Below are 17,512 nucleotides of genomic sequence, written 5' to 3'. Positions count from 1 at the left end.
AATAGAACTGTGAATGCCATATTTTGCTAAACACAAGCTCAACTTTATAGCTATAACAGGTCTGGCCAATGTAAAAAAAAGTGCGTAACTGATCTAATGGAGGATAACTTCCCATTAAAATATTTATTTCTCTATTATAATAAAAATAGACTATAAAATGGTTTTTCAAATTACCCTAAGCCTTAACAAATGTTTGATCAATGAAATAAAACCCTAAGAATTGTATCTATTGGAGCCAGTGGTCTCATTTTCTTAACTTTTTATCCTGTCTTTTATTTTGGGTCAACTCAATGCAGCAAATCAACAGAGCTCAGAAGGCCCATGACCTTCCACCAGATGTACTATTTCCACTGAATCTTTCAGCATGTGGGCTTGCAGATCCTTTGCATTTTTGGCTATTGGAGTGGCATACATGGAAAGAAAGATGACCAAAGTTAAAGCTGGCTTTTGAATAGGCTGAGGAACCAGAGACATTTATTGCTGACGGAGACTGCATAATTTCCAAAGCCAAAGAATACTAAAAAGAATCCATATGTGCTTCATTGATTATAGAAAGCTTTTGATTGTGTTGATCGCGTCAAACTGCATAAAGTGTTCAGAAAAATGGGAATCCCATACATATCATTATCCTCATGAGACTTCTGTACAAGCGAAGAAGCCACAGTACATCAAAACATGAAGAAACAGACTGGGTCCAAGTTGGTCAATGGGTGGGATAAGGCTGTAATACACCACCCTTATTTCTTCATCCTATTTGTGAAAGATATATTAACAGAACTGGATAGGAAGACGGTTTTAAAATTGGAAGAAGAAACTTCAACAACCTGTATTATAATGATGATGATGATGCTACCCTGATAGACAAAAATACAAAGGATCTACAAGCGCACATGAGGAAAGATTCAGTGGAAATAGCATGCTATGAGTTCTATCATTTAGGAAGGTACATTTGGTGGAATTCTGAGCTGTGGCACTAGCGTGGAACAACCTGCCTCTGAGTTGAGACTCGCCCCATCGCTCTTGACTTTTCAAAGGTTCCTCAAGATCTGGTTCTGTCATCAGGCTTAAGGAACTCAGGTGTGTGTTGGCCCTGTTATTATTCATACTCCTTCGCTCATTACTTCTTTAGCTGTATTTTAATAGTTTGTAATGCTTTTTAATGATCATTGTTATTTATTTTTAGCTTTGTTGTCACTGACAGGCTCACTTGATTTGCAAGATGGGCAGCTACATAAATTTGAAAAATAAAATATACATAAAAATCAGATACTGGAAAAAAATGGGACGAAAATATAAAGGCCAAAGTAATGGGAACAGCCTTAGAGCAGACAATGAAGATATTAAAGTGGTTAGTTTCTGCATTTTAGGATCAATCATCAACAATAACAAGCAATCAGGAAATATGCCACAGATTAGCAGTTGGTAGAACAGCCATGAAAGCCTTGGGAGATATTCAAATCTGTGGTGTATCTATACCTACAAACACCAGAATTGTGCAAACCATTTTATTCCCTATGACACTCTCTGCAGGTGAAGGTTGAATCTAAAAGAAACAGATAGGAAGAGGACAACCAGCAACAACAAGGTGGACTCAGTGTGTTGTGAGTGTACCTTTGGGAGATTTGAAACAACAGGCTAGGGATAAATTGACATGGAGAAAATCTATCTATGCGATTACTAAGAGTCAAAAACTACAGCCCTGGACTGAAAATGGACCAAAGTCACCCAAGTGGCTGAATTGCCTATGGAAGGCCTAGAACCGTTCTTGTTTTTGTAAACAGGAAAGGGATGCATTATTTATGCCACCTTGAGTTGTACAAAATAAAAATGCATGATAAATAAAATTGCAAAGCCTTTGTAGAGAAAGAAGGAAGTCCCCTTTTTTCTTTGACTTCATCCAGTTTTGTCACCTCTGCCATCTTTTTTTTCTTCCCTTGTTATTAAATGCTTTTAACAGCACGTAAACTGCCCAGGGTGAATGCAAGTTAGGCAGCATATATTTAATAAATTAGTAATAGTAAGTACTATAAATTACTATCATATTTTATATTTTATTATTTATACTATTATAATAAAATTATACATCTTATTCAGTTTTTAATGTTTTATTATATTGAATAAATTGTACACTGGCTAAAGTCCCTCTGGGAGAGAGATGGGCACTTGAGAAGTGTGATATATATCAATAATCTATCTGTAAATAATATATCTATATTTGTATATATATATTGTAATATTATATGTTTATAATATATCCCTCTAGGAGGGAGAAGGCACTTGAGAAGTTTGATATATATTATATAAATAAGTTATTTAGTAACTAACAAGTTATTTAGTAACTAATGAGATAACAAGATGTAGGGTTTTGTAAATAAAGTAGAGGAGAGATTAAAGCTCACCTCCTTTCGCACACTGGCACCCCCCAACCTACAACTTTCCAAACGGGGTAGATTTTCAACCCCCGTCCAAGCAGGTTGGCAGGCGGCTTTAATAGCCTAAGCAGGTGCACCCAAGCAATGAATAAAGAGGAGCCTCTCAGAGAAGCCACCTTCTGGCTTCCAGGCGAACCCGGTCTGGCCCTTTTCAGAAGATCCCACGACTTGCTGGTTGTGGAATATGGGAGCTGTAATCTCCCCCCTCCCCTCCCCTTCGCTTTTGGGAGAGGCTCCCTGGCTGATCGGACATGGACTTACGAGAAGGGCCTGTAATTCTCCCCGCTACCCCGGCCATGTGTCTTCCCTCTCGGTTTCACACTCCCCCACCGCCGCCTCACCGTTCAGGGCACCACCGCAGTCCGAGCACCAGCCACCATCCCAGAGCAACCCGCGACACCCAGCACCTCCCAATTCAAAAAACGAGCGTCCAGTCTTGGACGGCTCCCGATTGGCTGTCACGGGGAGGGGCGGGGAAGCGCGCGCGGGGCGCGGCCCCGAAATGCCGAGCACGTATTGGCGGACGATTCCGGGAGGGCGTTCCAGGTCTTTTCTTTACCTTTGCTTGAAAAATTATTTAGAGAACGGGCATGTTTGAATGGGCGGTAGCCGTGGCTTGCTATTGGTCGGGATGGTGTCTCTCTCTCTCTCTCTCTCTCTCTCTCTCTCTTCCACCCTATGACGAAGGTTGGGGGGGGACAATCTTTTCAGCTGACACGCCGCTGTTTCCCGCCTCTTGCGGGGATGAGCTCACCTGAGATTGGTTGGAAGATATGAGGAAGGGCTTTACCTTCCGACGGTTGTTAAAAGCGGTTGAGGACGGAAAGACCCGGATTTGCCGTTCAAGTACTACGGTTTCAGAAGCCAGGGTTGGTCCCGCCTTTAAATTATTTTTTTTTAAGTTCCAGCTTTGCACGCGGCTCTCCACGCAAGGGTTTCTGGGAATTGTAGTATGGGAGCTTCGGATACAATCGAAACGAAGATTCTCAGATTTCATTGAGGAAGAAATAAGAGTGCAAGCATATTTTGCTTTTGGGGAGTAACTATATATATATATATATATAGTTATATACACATACATACATACATATTTTGCAAAATATGCAAGCATATTTCGTATATAACTATATATATATATATATATAGTTATTCTCCAAAAGCAAAATATGCTTGCACTCTTATTTCTTCCTCAGTGAAATCTGAGAATCTTCGTTTCGTTTGGATCCGAAGCTCCAGATATATATATGCCATATATATATGGCAAACTTTATGGTTTACCAGGAGGGTTGATAGCCTGATTTCTTGAAGAGATGGTTACTTAACATTTAATCCTACTATATGCAAGGTTCAACCAGAGTTCTCATTCAGGCACAAAATAACTAAGCTCAAATTAGTTTAGTCTGGATGCATGATGCAAAGACTACTTTCTGAAGAAAACTTTGATGTTGGGAAAGATGGAAGAAAAGATGATCAGCAAAAATGGATTAATTCAATTTATTTTTTTAGTTTATTTATTTTTATTTGTCAATTGCTTACAAGATAATAGGTATAAGTAAAAACATAGTTATGAATACATCGATACAGATAAGAAAAATAAATAAACATAGTTATGAATACATGGATACAGATAAGAAAAATAAATAAAAGAAACAATAGGACAGGGATGGTAGGCACGTTTGGTGCACTTTATATTTATACTTTATATTTATATATATTTATACTTTATTCATAAATTATATTTATAATTTATACTGGCTGAGTGCACCATAAAAGAACAGGTTAGGCATAGATCTATGTGGCTGCTCCTAGATGAAAACAACTTAATGGCATATCATCAAAATCCTATCCAAGGTAAGGTAGTCTCAGATCAAATACATTCAACACCTCTAAGCTGATTAGTGAATTAAACTCCTTTGTAAGTTTATATCAGCTGCTAAACCATAGTATACAGGAAGTCCTCGACTTATCACCACAATTGAGCCCAAAAATTCTGTTACTAAACGAGAACATTTGTTAAGTGAATTTTGCCCCATTTTACAACCTTTCTTGCCATAGTTGTTACGTGAATCAGTACAGCTGTTAAGTTAGTAAAACAGTTAAGTGACTCTTGCTTCATTCGAGGCATTAATTTTGTTGTCAGAAGGTCACAAAAGATGGTCACGTGACCCTGGGATGCTGCAACTGTCATAAATATGGGTTAGTTGCCAAGCACCTGAATGTTGTTCATGTAACCATAGGGACGCTGCAACAGTCAAGTGTGAAAAACGATCATAGGTCACTTTTTTTCAGGGCCATTGTAACTTTTCAATGGTCAATAAGTGAATTGTTAGTGGAAGACTCATTGGACGGATTAACTTTGCAAGTTAGATGTAAATCAAGACTGACTAAATGCTGACTAAATTGGCCTGGTCAATTATGGTGTAAACACAACAACAAACTAGCACATTTTATACATCTGTTGAATTTTCAGTGAAGAAATACAGGGATTGGCCACATTCATGTGAAGGTAAATTCCATTGCACTTTCTTTGTTCAGAAGAAAGGCGAAACCACTAGCATATTTCTTTAAGGAGCATTTTATTACTCCATGTGTCTTTCCTGTTTTGTAAGTGTTATTCTAGGTCAGCCATAAAGATGACTGAGGTGCCATGTATGTGCCCATATCTATGGCATTGATTTCTAGGTACATATTATTGCCAAAGAGGGAATAGTTATGGATGTGGCACAAAGTCAAACATTCTGGAGGCAAGGCATGCTGCTTTTGGCAGAAGTGAGGGTGTTATTGATGGCTTCAAGTCCATGCCTTGAGTTATTTATAAAAATAATGAAGATGACATAAAAAATAATAAATAGTGCCTCAGCATCCATAATGGCTAAAATGGCATTGTCAATGAGATTGCTTATGGAGTCCTATCAGAAAGGGAGCCTCTCCTGACACTTCCACCTTTAATTCTAAATATAAAGCTTATTTATTTTATGCATTCATTTTTGTGTTTGTTTTTTATATTCTGCCTTTATCATTTTTAACTCAAGGCAGTGAACTTATCCAGTACACTTTCCTCTTCCTATTGTCCCCATAACAAAAACACTGTGTGGTACATTGAGCTGAGGGAGTTTGACTGGCCTAAAGTCACCCAGCTGGCTTTCATAGCTAAGTCAGGACTTACTGTCTCCTGGTGATTGATCCAAAGTCACCTAGCTGATTTTCATGTTCTCTTGTTTTCGAACCTTGTGATTAAAACATTAGATCAAACTGCGAGTAGAGTTCCCATAACTGTCTTGTGCTTATATGCAAGAGATGAATATTTTAATTCCTGTTTTAGGCTAATATCCTTGCTAAGCATATATATATATATATATATATATATGCATACATATATATATATATAAAGAAATTTTAAAGATTGTTGATGTAACAATATCAATCATTAATTAAAGTTTGAAGAAAACAAAATTCCAACTTATCTTATTTTTGTTTCTAACTAAATCACTTGATATGCCTGGGAGAGTATGCATTTGGTTTCACCTGTGAATATCAAAATAATGATTCTATTGTCTGCTGTTGCACAAGTTGAGTATCATATATGTTATATACTTAATCCACTGTGTGCTTAAAGTACCAAGACTTATGGAATTGAGTGGGATAGCTTCTGAGAAATTATATATCGAATTATATATACATTTCAATGAGAAACTTCTGGTGGCATTTCTCTCTAAAAATGAATTATATAAAGTAATCATTATTGCAGGATGGAAGAAATAAAAGTCAAGAGGCTATTACTGTGCCATACACTTTTAACTGTCTTTTCGTACTTGTATATGTTATCTCACAGATCATAAAAGAGCATGATGTATGCATAAATTGGTAAAGTTGCAAGCTGTTATTAAGGACATGTCAGTTAGTCATTTTTCAAAATATCATTGGGAAAGTTTGACTCTTGAGCCAGTACTGTATGAGGAAACACAGCCTTGTCTTTTCCAGTTCTTCCGCTGTTGTGAATATCTACTCAAAATAAAATTGCTGAGAACTTGGAATAAGGAAGGGATTTGTGGGCATGAACAATATTTTTATTATTTCATAAGCGTACATCAGTAATGCTAAAAAAAATACATGGGAACAGGGGAACATTATAGCCTCAAAAATACAGTACATGTGATTTTTTTTCAAGACCACCTGGTTTCCTCCCATTTATTTGACTACATTTTGATGTGAAATTTCTGATAATACTGTGAATATAGTAATCATTTCCAGGTGTTCCTAGCAATAGCCATGTTCAGGTAGTTTTCTGTCATGGCAATTTCTCACTCATGGAAAGGTCACCAAATTTGAACTTTATCTTTTTGAACACACACCTGTTAACAATGAAATTGAGAATGTTGGTAGCAAATCAATTTTGTTCCATGAAAATGCAGCTTACTTATTTAATTTTAAAGCCATTATTGGCAATATAATTCACATCTCTGCCACTAAAGATTCTGGAACTCAGATTCAACTTTAACCTGGAACATACATTTGATTCTTGTTTTACTTTGCCTTCACTTTGACCCAGTTCAATCAGCTGTGTTGCAAACTCCCGGTTTTTTTTTTTTTTTTCTTACAAAACTTTCAGTTCCCTATTTTATTGTGTCATGGTCTGGAATATCTTATAACATTCCTCACTAAGAAAATATTGTGTAGTAACTTTAACTTTTCCATATTTATTCCAAAAGGTGCTTTTTCCAAACAGCAACTGGACTTCCTTGATTTTTTTTAAAGATGTTTCACTTCTCAGCAAGAAGCTTCTTTAGTTCTAAGTGACTCCTTTCCATTCCCCACCAGTTAGTTAGAACTATCGTACCATTGAAGATTCTGGAAGTCAGATTCAACTTTAACCAGGAACATACCTTTGAATCCTGACATTTGTGTTATATTGCCTTCAGTTTTAGCCAGGTTCAGTCAATTTTGTTGCAAATCCACATTTTTTTCTTACAAAACTTTCCGTTCTCTGCTCACTAAAAAAATATTGTACAGTAATCTTAACTCTTCTACACTTATCCCAAAAGGTGCTTTTTTCAACTGGACTTTCTTGATATTTTGGGAGAGGGGCGGGCAGAAGATGTTTCACTTTTTACCCAAAAGGTTTATTCGGTTCTAACTGACTCCTTTCCATTCCCCACCAGTCAGTTGGAACTGAAGTAGCTTCTTGGATGAGAATAGAAATGTTTTCAAGAAAAAAATCAAGAAAGTCCAGTTGCCATTTGAAAGAAGCACTTTTGGAGACAAGCATGACCTGGATGATAGAGAACCTCCATAGAGATTTTTTGACATTAACATATTTTACTTCAGGCTTGTTCTCGTGCGCAAATTCTACTTTTTAGTACACATTTACTAATTTGCTAACCTAAGCGTGCAACAACAACAAAACACTACCTTCTTGCTTTCTCTTTTACATAATGATGCTGAATACAGGACAAGGGAATGCCTAAACTATGATAAGGCTAACCAGGGATGATGTACCCAGGTATCTTCACCTGATCCACAGTGGCAGTCATTTTATACAGTATTTCATTATACTACTGCATGGTCTTTCTTTCTTTCTTTCTTTCTTTCTTTCTTTCTTTCTTTCTTTCTTTCTTTCTTTCTTTCTTTCTTTCTTTCTTTCGTTGAAAGGCTGGCAAATGCCTTTCTTCCAAGGGTTCTTTTTTTCCCAGCTGGGAGTGCTTTCAGAGTAAGGACACAGACAGAGGCAGCTACCTGGAAGCAAGTTTCTTTAATTTTCAGGAAGGCAAGAGATAGCAAGAAGTCTGCGTTCCTGGGGCTAGCCAGCTTTGTGTAATAAACTCCTGATTTTTATACCTTTTCTCCTTTTGTGTGTGAGTGCTTAAATCCTGTCAGGGGGGGTTGTCTTCATTTCCGTCAGGGGGTAAACTCTGCCGGGTGGTTTGATTGGATTATTAGTTTCATTTCTTATATTTGTTTAGTGGCAATCTCCTGTCTGCTATGGGTCTTTTGTCTTATTTGTTTTGCTGATTTGGCATGGCCTTTTGTTTGTAAGGGATTCATTTTTCTTGTTTCCCTAGCTTTAATTACTTGGCTTTTGTCTAGGGGGCTTCTTCCAATACCTTTTATCAAATCTCTTTTCCTATGCAAGTTTGCTTTTATGGCTAGCCTGATGTTCCCTTTGGGCTCTTCCTGCTTGGGTATCACCACTGTCCTCATGAAGTTCCCTTTCCACACTTACTTTCTTTCTTTCTTTCTTTCTTTCTTTCTTTCTTTCTTTCTTTCTTTCTTTCTTTCTTTCTTTCTTTCTTTCTTTCTTTCTCTTCCCTTTCCTTTCCTTTTCCCTTTTATTTTTCTTTCCTTCCTTACCTCCTTCTTTACCCTCTATTCACCTGTCCTGTCCCCATGCCTCTCCTCTTATTTTTCCTCTTCCTCCCCCCTCTGCTTCATTAACAACTAAGAACCAAAAGGGTTTTTTAAAAAAATAATAATAAAAGGGGTATCTTTACTACTAAAGAGCAATCCAACTCTTTGAGTTTCAGTAGTGACCATTTTAAGGTTAGAGCTGAAGAACTGAAGGTTTAAAACAATCCTTTTTAGCATGCTGTTCAGCCTTAGTACTTAAGACTCAGTTAGATTCTTTGCCTGACTGGAGTGGGAATTATTCTTGTTTAATCCATCAAATATTTTTCAACATTCCTGAAGGAGGCAGAAGTTATCTTACCACCATTGCTTTTACTGCTCAGATAAGGCAGTGCTCTAATATGAAATGAACAAGCTTTTCCTTGTTTAGGGTTTGAAATATCCTTTTTCCACATGAGGGAAGGGAATATGTGGATAATTAAATCTGAAAGCAAAAGAGGAAAGCTGTGAAAAACTGCAAATGAAGCATGAATTGATTCCACTGCCCAAGCAAAGCATAAAATTGACCAAACTGATTCTTTAAAAAAGTCTTCTGTTTATTTCTGTCTTGTACTTAAACTCAGTGAGCTGGAAAGATCTTCCTGAACTTACAGATTTCTTTTAGTGAAAAAGACCTGCCAGTTTTCTTACAGCATCAATGTAATAGAAAAAAATCATTTCTGCCCAATTTCTCTCTAATATGCTCGGTGCTTGGCAGCAATTGTCTGATATTATTCAGGCATTTGAAGCTGGTTTATTCAGACTGTATATTTTGAACCAGCATAATCTGAATATCATGCACACTCAGTGCTAGGGAGGCATTATTAAAACCAAGCATGAAAAAGAAGTAAAGATATAACCCATATTTGCAGGATGTCTAAGATGATGGGGGAAAGCTGAAATGAAACCCATAACCATTTTGGTCATAACCATAAGAACAAAGAGTGCAGGTGCTTTCACGTTGCATTGTTGGTTTTTTTCCACTTGTCTTTCCAGAAGATAGCATCTAACTGACCATGTCTAGAATCAGAGGCTAAGAAAACCGAAAACAAAATAGCAAAATGCATTTCAGATTGGGTAAATGGTTGCATTTCTAAAAATAATATTATATTTCACCAGAAAATAAGAAAAGTGTAGGTTAAACTGAGAAGTTAAAAAACATTCTAGAAGAAAACAATGGCATACCATCTCTACACACTTGCCAAAAAAATTGAATGCCTGCATCATGGGGTCTCCAGGAGTTAATCTCAACTCAAAGAATTATTGATCTCCTATTTTAACCCATCTCTCTGTTTATGAATTCTGTGAAATGAAATATAGTATATTATTTTCAGAAATTCAACCAGTTGCCCATCCAGAAATTCATTTTACCAAAAAAATTTGGTGTGTTTTCTGACACGAAATTAGGGTTCACAATCAAATATTGTGCAACTACATGTAGGCAGCCATAGTTATATATCTTCCCATCTTTCGCACAAATGGGAATAGGTTGAGAATGGAGGTTCATCTATTGGGAGCTGTGGTGACGCAGTGCTGCCGACTGCCAGCAGTTCAATCCTCACCGGCTCCAGGTTGATTCAGCCTTTCATCCTTCCAAGGTTGGTAAAATGAGAACCCAGATTGTTGGGAGAAATATGCTGATGCTATAAACCACTTAGAGAGGCTGTAAAGCACTATGAAGTGGTATATAAATCTAAGTGCTATTGCTGTTGTACTTCATATGCTGAACATTATACTGTCTAAAAAGGGAAGCAACCTTTTTATTCTGCAGATGTATTTTATAGTGCAAGGAGTCACTTAATAGGATTTCCCAAATATGTTTGCATTGTTTAGTGAATTAGTGGTCCCAAACTATAAGATGCAGAATTATCATTCTTCCTTTACCTAAGAAGCTTTCTTCTTCTACAAGTGATAAATATTGATATACATACCTATATCGGTACTTTTTCTCCATAAAACAAAACAACAGCTTGGGTGAGTTGGTGATTATTTAAATTCAGTTCAGCCAGATTTTTTTTCTCTTGTTTCTCTCAATTATAGTTGTTGTATGCTTTATGGGGCTTATTCTGATGCAATCTTTTAAGACCATCTGTTGTTCAGAAAACATAGCAACATGCTTCATGAAAGAAACTTCTAAAGAAATATATGGCATTTAGTTTTTAGAATTTTTGTTATCCAGGAAAAAATTCAAGAAAGATTCTTGATAGTTTAACAGTGCCAATTTGTTTTGCTTATAATCCTTGAAATCAGCTATTAGGAAGAAGTTCAACAGCATGATAACTATTAATTATAGTTATTTGTTATTATGCCAATTAATTAAAAAGTACAAATGTGCACAACAAAATTAAAAAAATAAACACAACAACAAAATTAAACATTAAGAAAAAAAGAGAAAGATAGAAATTGTCTTTTAAGCAGAGCAAAAAATTTGACTATATTACTCAGAAGTAATCTTCTTTGCCCATCTACTGAAGAAGAAAAAACGCTAATTAAAATATTGACAAACACATTTGCACAATCCATTGCTGCAATTCAGGTACAGAGTTCATCCAGTATTGAATAAATAATTCTTTGACTAAATCCCTTGTCCAAATATAGGAGGTATAATCAAGAATGATAAATGTATCCTTAGCCTACCATGATTGATCCAGAGTGAGCCCAAAATATAAAACCTGGTGAAAAACCAAAATGTTTAAAAGAAAAAAAACTACTTCAAGATTTCCCCAAAGACCACATTAAAAGTTTTTTTCTGCATCCCAATAAATAATACCTGCTGGGCCTCATCTATTCTGAGTTAAAATGAGAATACAGAGATATTTGCAAGTAACAATAGTTTTTGTCAAAATGAAAAACTCAGCACACCCTAAGCTTCTGTTCCTGTTGTCATTGCATATGACAACAGGATATATGACAATATGACATTCACAAAAGGATCAGAACTTGTGGTGTAACGAGCAGTTCTTTCATCATTTGTTCCCCCTAGACCTCCTCTTCTGTCTGCCTCTACAAAAACATTAATTAAATTTCCGACATTGTCAGAAGTCTGGTGGTTCTGCATAAGGCCAGCCTAACCTGAGTGCCCTACAATTAAACAAAAAACTAGCATCAAATGGCCAAAATGGTTGCCAAAATCTTAGTAACTATACTCATCTACATAACTATACTCAAAGGGGTATTTTAGTTAGTACATTTAGTAAAGCCCTTGCCTACTTTAGGAATACCTGTGATGTTTGCCTTACTAAACTAAAAGCAAAAAAGATGTTGAGACCCTAGAGAGAGTGCAAAGAAGAGCAACGAAGATGATCAGGGGACTGGAGGCTAAACCTTGCAATGAATAACTGAGGCAACTAGGTATGTCTTGTCTAAAGAAGAGAAGAACTAGGGGTAATATGATGACAGTCTTCCACTACTTGAGGGACTGTCACAGAGAAAAGGGGGGTCAACCTGTTTTCCAAATTACCTGAGGCAAGACAAGAAGTAATGGATGGAAGAGTATTAAAGTGAGATTCAGCCTAGAACTAAAGAGGAATTTTCTGTCAATGAAAACAATTAATTAGTGGAGCGGCTTATCTCCAGAAGTTGTAGGTGCTCCATCCCTGGATGTTTTTAAGAAAAGATTGGACAGCCATTTTTCCAGAATATGGTGTAGGGTTTCTTGCTCAAACAGGTGGTTGGTCCCTACCCACTCTGTTATTCTGTATTTGAAAAAGCCTTACCCCTATAAAAGATAAAGACCGAATCTACCAGTCAACTGGACATTCCTAAGAATGTTCTTCCTCAATTTAACAGATTAACAGAGTTGGAAAGGACCTTTTGGTCATCTAGTCCAACCCCTCGCCCAAGCGGGATACTCTACACCATTTCTAACAAATGGCAATCCAATCTCTTCATGAAAGTCTCAAGTGATTTCACAGATTTAATTATAGTGACAATTTGAAGCAAAAAAGGTGAATTTAATCCCAGGATAAATGAACTGTGCTATACCTAACTCCTTATTAATGGAAGCAATCTTGCAGCTCTAATAAAAATAAAATGTGTAGATTAATAAACTTAAAATTGTAATCATGTTTATCTTGTCAGGGTTCCAACAAATCCCCCTCATTCAAAGCAAAAGTCTCTAGCTGCATCCCAGAAAAAGTAAATTGGTTTATTAGAAATTGACTTTCTTCTAAGATTTCTTTTTATTTTTCCAGTGTTATTATTTGCTGTTTGTTTTCCCCAAAATGTTTTATCAGATTTACTGATTTTTGTACTGCTGTTTATTGTGTATTAGACTGTTTGTTCCAAGTTTTATAACCAGGTATTCTATTGTCTATGGCACAGGTGTCAAACTCAAATCGCATCCCTTGGTGTATCGAGTGTTTTTAATATTCTGTGAGAATTAGCATCTGGTTCAAATCTTGGCAGGACAGTCAATCAATGAGAGACCTGAATTTGGTGTAGTGGTTAAGGCATGAGGCTGGAAACCAGGAGATTGTGAGCTTGTAGGAAGTTAGCACCCACCCCTCTCCTAGAAAAAATGAAATATTCTACGAAATATTAAAAAGGCAGAATATTTCCCCTAAAAAAGAGTAGAAACTCAGAAGCAGAAGCTCACTCCCACCTTTGTTAATGGGTGGACTATTAAGGCCTGGGCCAGAGTATTTTACATAACAGAGGCTTCTACCCATCTCACTACCTGGCCTGGGAAGATTGCATCAGCCAGCACTCAGGTGAAGCCATGTGGTCCAGACAAAGCCTACAAAGTTAGCTAAGAACCCCACCCCCTGGGAGTCTGACAGCCAATGGAAACACTAAGGTGGGACCCAAACAGGGGGTATATAATTAAGGGTATATAATTAAGGGTCTCTCAGCATCTCGGCCCTTCTTTTCCTTCACCCAACATATCGAAGCATGTGATCACTCTTTTCACTTTGGAGCTCCAAGCCATGTGGTCCTGTCCACCATTAAACCATCTTTCCAAATGGCCTCCATGTTTCCAGTGTCTTTTTCCCCACTTGGAACTGAACCCAGAAGGATAATTCTTCCAACGAGCTCTAGTCTCATCTTAGGCACAAAGCCAACTGGGTAAACTCAGGCCAGTTATTTCTATCAACCCTAGGAGGGAGGTAACAGCAAATCACTTCTGAAAATCTTTGCCAAGAAAACTGCAGGAACTTGTCCAGGCAGACTCCAAGAATTGGACGCAAATGAACAGAAGGGTTGGGGTGGAAAGAGAGTCAATGTATACAGTCAACGACCCTACATTCCCCATCTTTTCTATGCCTTTCACCCCTAGGAAATGTTTGATTAGTGTTCAAAAGTAATTGTGAATCGTGACTCATCACTAAGGAACACAAACCACTCTTTGTCACAACTCTATCACAACCCCTGAAATTCTGTCTCACAAAGAGAGCCACTCTTCGTTGCACTCCATAAAATTCCATATCATGCCCTCTGGGGTTCCTGCACCCCCAGCTGGGAACCCTTTCCCTATACGCATCCAAGGATAATAATGTCAGTAAAATTGTTTGTTTTCCCTGCAGTGTTTTGGGACATTATGTACAATTTTAATAGAAACTGTGATTTGGCAACCAAGTATAAATTCAGACTGATCCTTATGGATAAGATGAGTGATTGTGTTATTTAATCTGTAGGCCAATAAAGGAGTAACATTTTTAAAATCTTGATTCAGTAATGCTAGAGTGTGATAAATTTTATCCTATTTATTTATTTATTTATTTATTTATTTATTTATTTATTTATTTATTTATGTATGTGTTTGTTTGTTTGTTTGGTTTAAGGAAAACGGATTCTGGATTATCTCCATGAATTGGAAATAGGCTGACCTTCTGAAATAGTGTTACAAAGGTGAACTAAATTTGGAGTAGTTATTTGGCAAAGCTCTTAAAACATTCTGCCAGAAACTCAGCACTCAAACTACTGCTTTGTTGTATTTAAGATTCTTTAAAAGCTCTGTCATTCCTTCTAGTGATATATTTTTTGGGTGGGTATCTGAATTACTAATTTCCTTACTTTCTGTAGCCAAAGGTCCATTCAGTAATTTTCCACCTGTTGTTTTATTCCCATCCATTTGCCATTTAAGAAGGAAAGCTAGGAATTCTGAATTTCTGTTGCCAGACTCACAGTATTTTTGTTTTCAACAGAAAAATATTTTGTTACTATATGCTTCAAAGAGAGGGGGTGGGGAGATCATTTTCCAAAATTTAATTTTCAAATCAGCAGTATCTACCAAAAAGCTTGATTCAGAATAAATCCTTATTATCCTTATTATACCAGTACATTTGTGAAATACTAAGATCTCTAATACACCCTTCATAGCATCACATACCACCAGGGTGGACTTGATTTAAATCAAGTCAGTTTAAATCATGATTTAAATCACTAGTAAAAAGGCTTGACTTAAATCAACTCAATTTAATTTTAATCATAATGTTTAAAGAGCTGTCATCTCTGCTGTGAAATTGTATCAATGCAGTGCAAGTTATCTCAGCTTGCAGAGCCTGGATTCATTGAATGAGTTTACCAAAAATGTCAATATTGCAGAATATACAGCCTCATTCTACATCATTAAGTTCCATTTCATGATGAATAAACTAAATTATTAATGTATCTTTAAATAGAAAACTATCTTTAGATTTTTACTCCAATTTTATTAATTAAAATAAATTTAATTAAAAAAAATCAAAAATCCAATTTAAATTTTTAAAGACTGATTTGTTTTATTATTTTTTAAAATCACTGATTTTTATCCACCCTGCATAACACTCAGCAAGGAACTACAAAATGAAGTTTGGCTATTAACAAAACTGGTTACAATATACTTTGTAAAAAAAGAAAAAAAAAGTCTCATTCCTACAAGGAGAGCTCATGGAATACAGAAAATCCCTTGTTTTAGTAGGTAGTACTCTAGAAATTCCCAAATGGTATGTTGTCAAGACAGGAATCTGCAAGGCGCATCTACAGCAGAACGGTTTATTCTTATACTATAGGTTAAATATTCTTGTGACATTGTGCAAGTTTCCTTCATTCCTGCCTTGAGAATTCTGAATGTTGAAGTCAACATGTCTTAAGATTGCCAAATTGTAGAAAATATTGGTTAATGCATCTATAGTGAAAGAAGAGAAAGTTCTTGCAACTTCTCAGAGCCTTCTGCTCCAAATTCAGGTATATGCTGCCTTAGAATAGTGGATAAGCCTGGGGCTGCTGGAGCAATCTTTCAGATTTATTGCGTTGGGAAACACGGAACAGAACTCTGCTTTTCCTGGTGTCTTTCCAAGCCAATCCAAACTGGGCAATCGGACCCTGTTTCAGTCTCCATAGACATAGATCCCTTCAGGTTCAATACACAAAGCATGGGGTGATGTGACATGTAAGCTCAGAGATGGTGAGATGTAAGCTTAGAAATGACTCAGCTTCTGAGCACAGAGATGCATTGCTTGAAGTTGCCACTCCCCTCCTTCCACCACTACATGCCTAAATTTTCAGGGAATACATAAAAGCCCCACAACATTTTTCCAATAAAAGCCCTTGATGGGGTATACACACAGGTGCACGTATGAGCCAGAACTGTTCTGACCTAGGCTTCCCCAACAGCACAAAGCTGACTCCTCGTCCCAATAAACCCCTTTTATTTAGTTTACAGTGAATTCCTCTCCAGCAAAGTCCCAGCCAACGCTCTTTGAAGATATTTCCCAATTTTCAGGCTTGGAGAGTTGCCAGGTGGATATCTTTCAGATGCCACATTGTAGCAGACAATGCTTGGCAAGAATGCAGGAACAGATCTTCACCCAAATGAACTAATTGTCTCCTGCAAAACCCCATTCCCCTTTCGGTCCTCTTTTATTCCCTATGGGAGGGACCGTTCACTGTTAACCTGTGGCTTTACTCCCAAGTCGACCCTTGTTCCTTAGCTGTTCCCTTCTTCTGGCAACTCTGCACATGCGCACACTGGGAACAGGCTCCAGCTATTCTTCTACTTCCGACTCAGAGCACTCGTCAGAGCCTTCCCCAGACTCCAGGACTGGCCCATGTTCCTCCCCAACCTCCTCACTGTCTGAATCTGCTGCCAGCTCCGCTGGCCACTGGTGGGCCACAACAAGAACCATTAACCTCTCCCATGAGAAGGTTTGGTTTCTTCAATCTCTGCTGCACCTTCGTAATGCAATTTCTCTCCTACACAATCTCCCATGCAAGCTCCTCCCATTTTCCTTCTTCTGTCATCGGCACTCTTGTCCAGAGGGTGGGCCATCCAGTTTCCACAGGGGTCCTTCCTCAACATATGTTTCTTACTTTCCTCCCACCTGCCTTCATGGTTTGTATGGAGCTCTCCTGCTTGATGTAACCCCTTCTATGACCCGTGAATCTCAAGGACTAGGATACTTATACCAACTTCACCCTTCTCCTCACTTGTAGGGAAGAGAGACCCATGGCCAGAAATAGCCTGTTTGGTGAATCTCAAATGCAGAACGCCTCGATGCCTGCATCTTGTTAGTTGACAGGAGATTGAATATGTCAAGCCAAGGACCCACCTACATTCACCCAACTCTGGGTTAGGAAAAGGGAGTGGCAGGCAATTGCTTTCCCAACACCAGGCAATACTTGTGTCAGTGTTCCAATGAAACGCCCCATGTCCTTCTGCACTCAGAAACCAAGCCCATTCAAGTAAACCGTTTATTGTAGAAGTCATATTGGCACAT

The 17,512-nt window shown here is 37.5% G+C and overlaps 1 protein-coding gene across 9 annotated transcripts in view; it reads right to left on the bottom strand.

The window, feature by feature from the left end:
• The window catches only part of ECT2 (epithelial cell transforming 2), a 65,020-nt gene that overhangs the window by 44,890 nt on the left and 2,618 nt on the right, over nt 1–17,512 (bottom strand). For 3 of the 9 annotated variants that reach the window (XM_087933461.1, XM_087933465.1, XM_087933467.1), the window contains exon 1: nt 2,774–2,871. The exons of 1 other annotated variant lie outside the window; for it this stretch is intronic. The gene's annotated coding sequence lies outside the window, so the exon portion shown is untranslated. Of the gene's footprint in view, nt 1–2,773; nt 3,286–17,512 lie in introns of those variants that run through there. 5 more of the 9 variants (XM_087933463.1, XM_087933466.1, XM_087933468.1 and 2 more) reach the window with 4 other exon arrangements.

This window comes from Pseudonaja textilis, chromosome 4, assembly GCF_049901715.1.
Source record: "Pseudonaja textilis isolate UNSWEBS1 chromosome 4, rPseTex1.2, whole genome shotgun sequence".
Lineage (NCBI taxonomy): Eukaryota > Metazoa > Chordata > Lepidosauria > Squamata > Elapidae > Pseudonaja > Pseudonaja textilis.
This window is presented reverse-complemented; position numbering and strand designations above follow the sequence as displayed.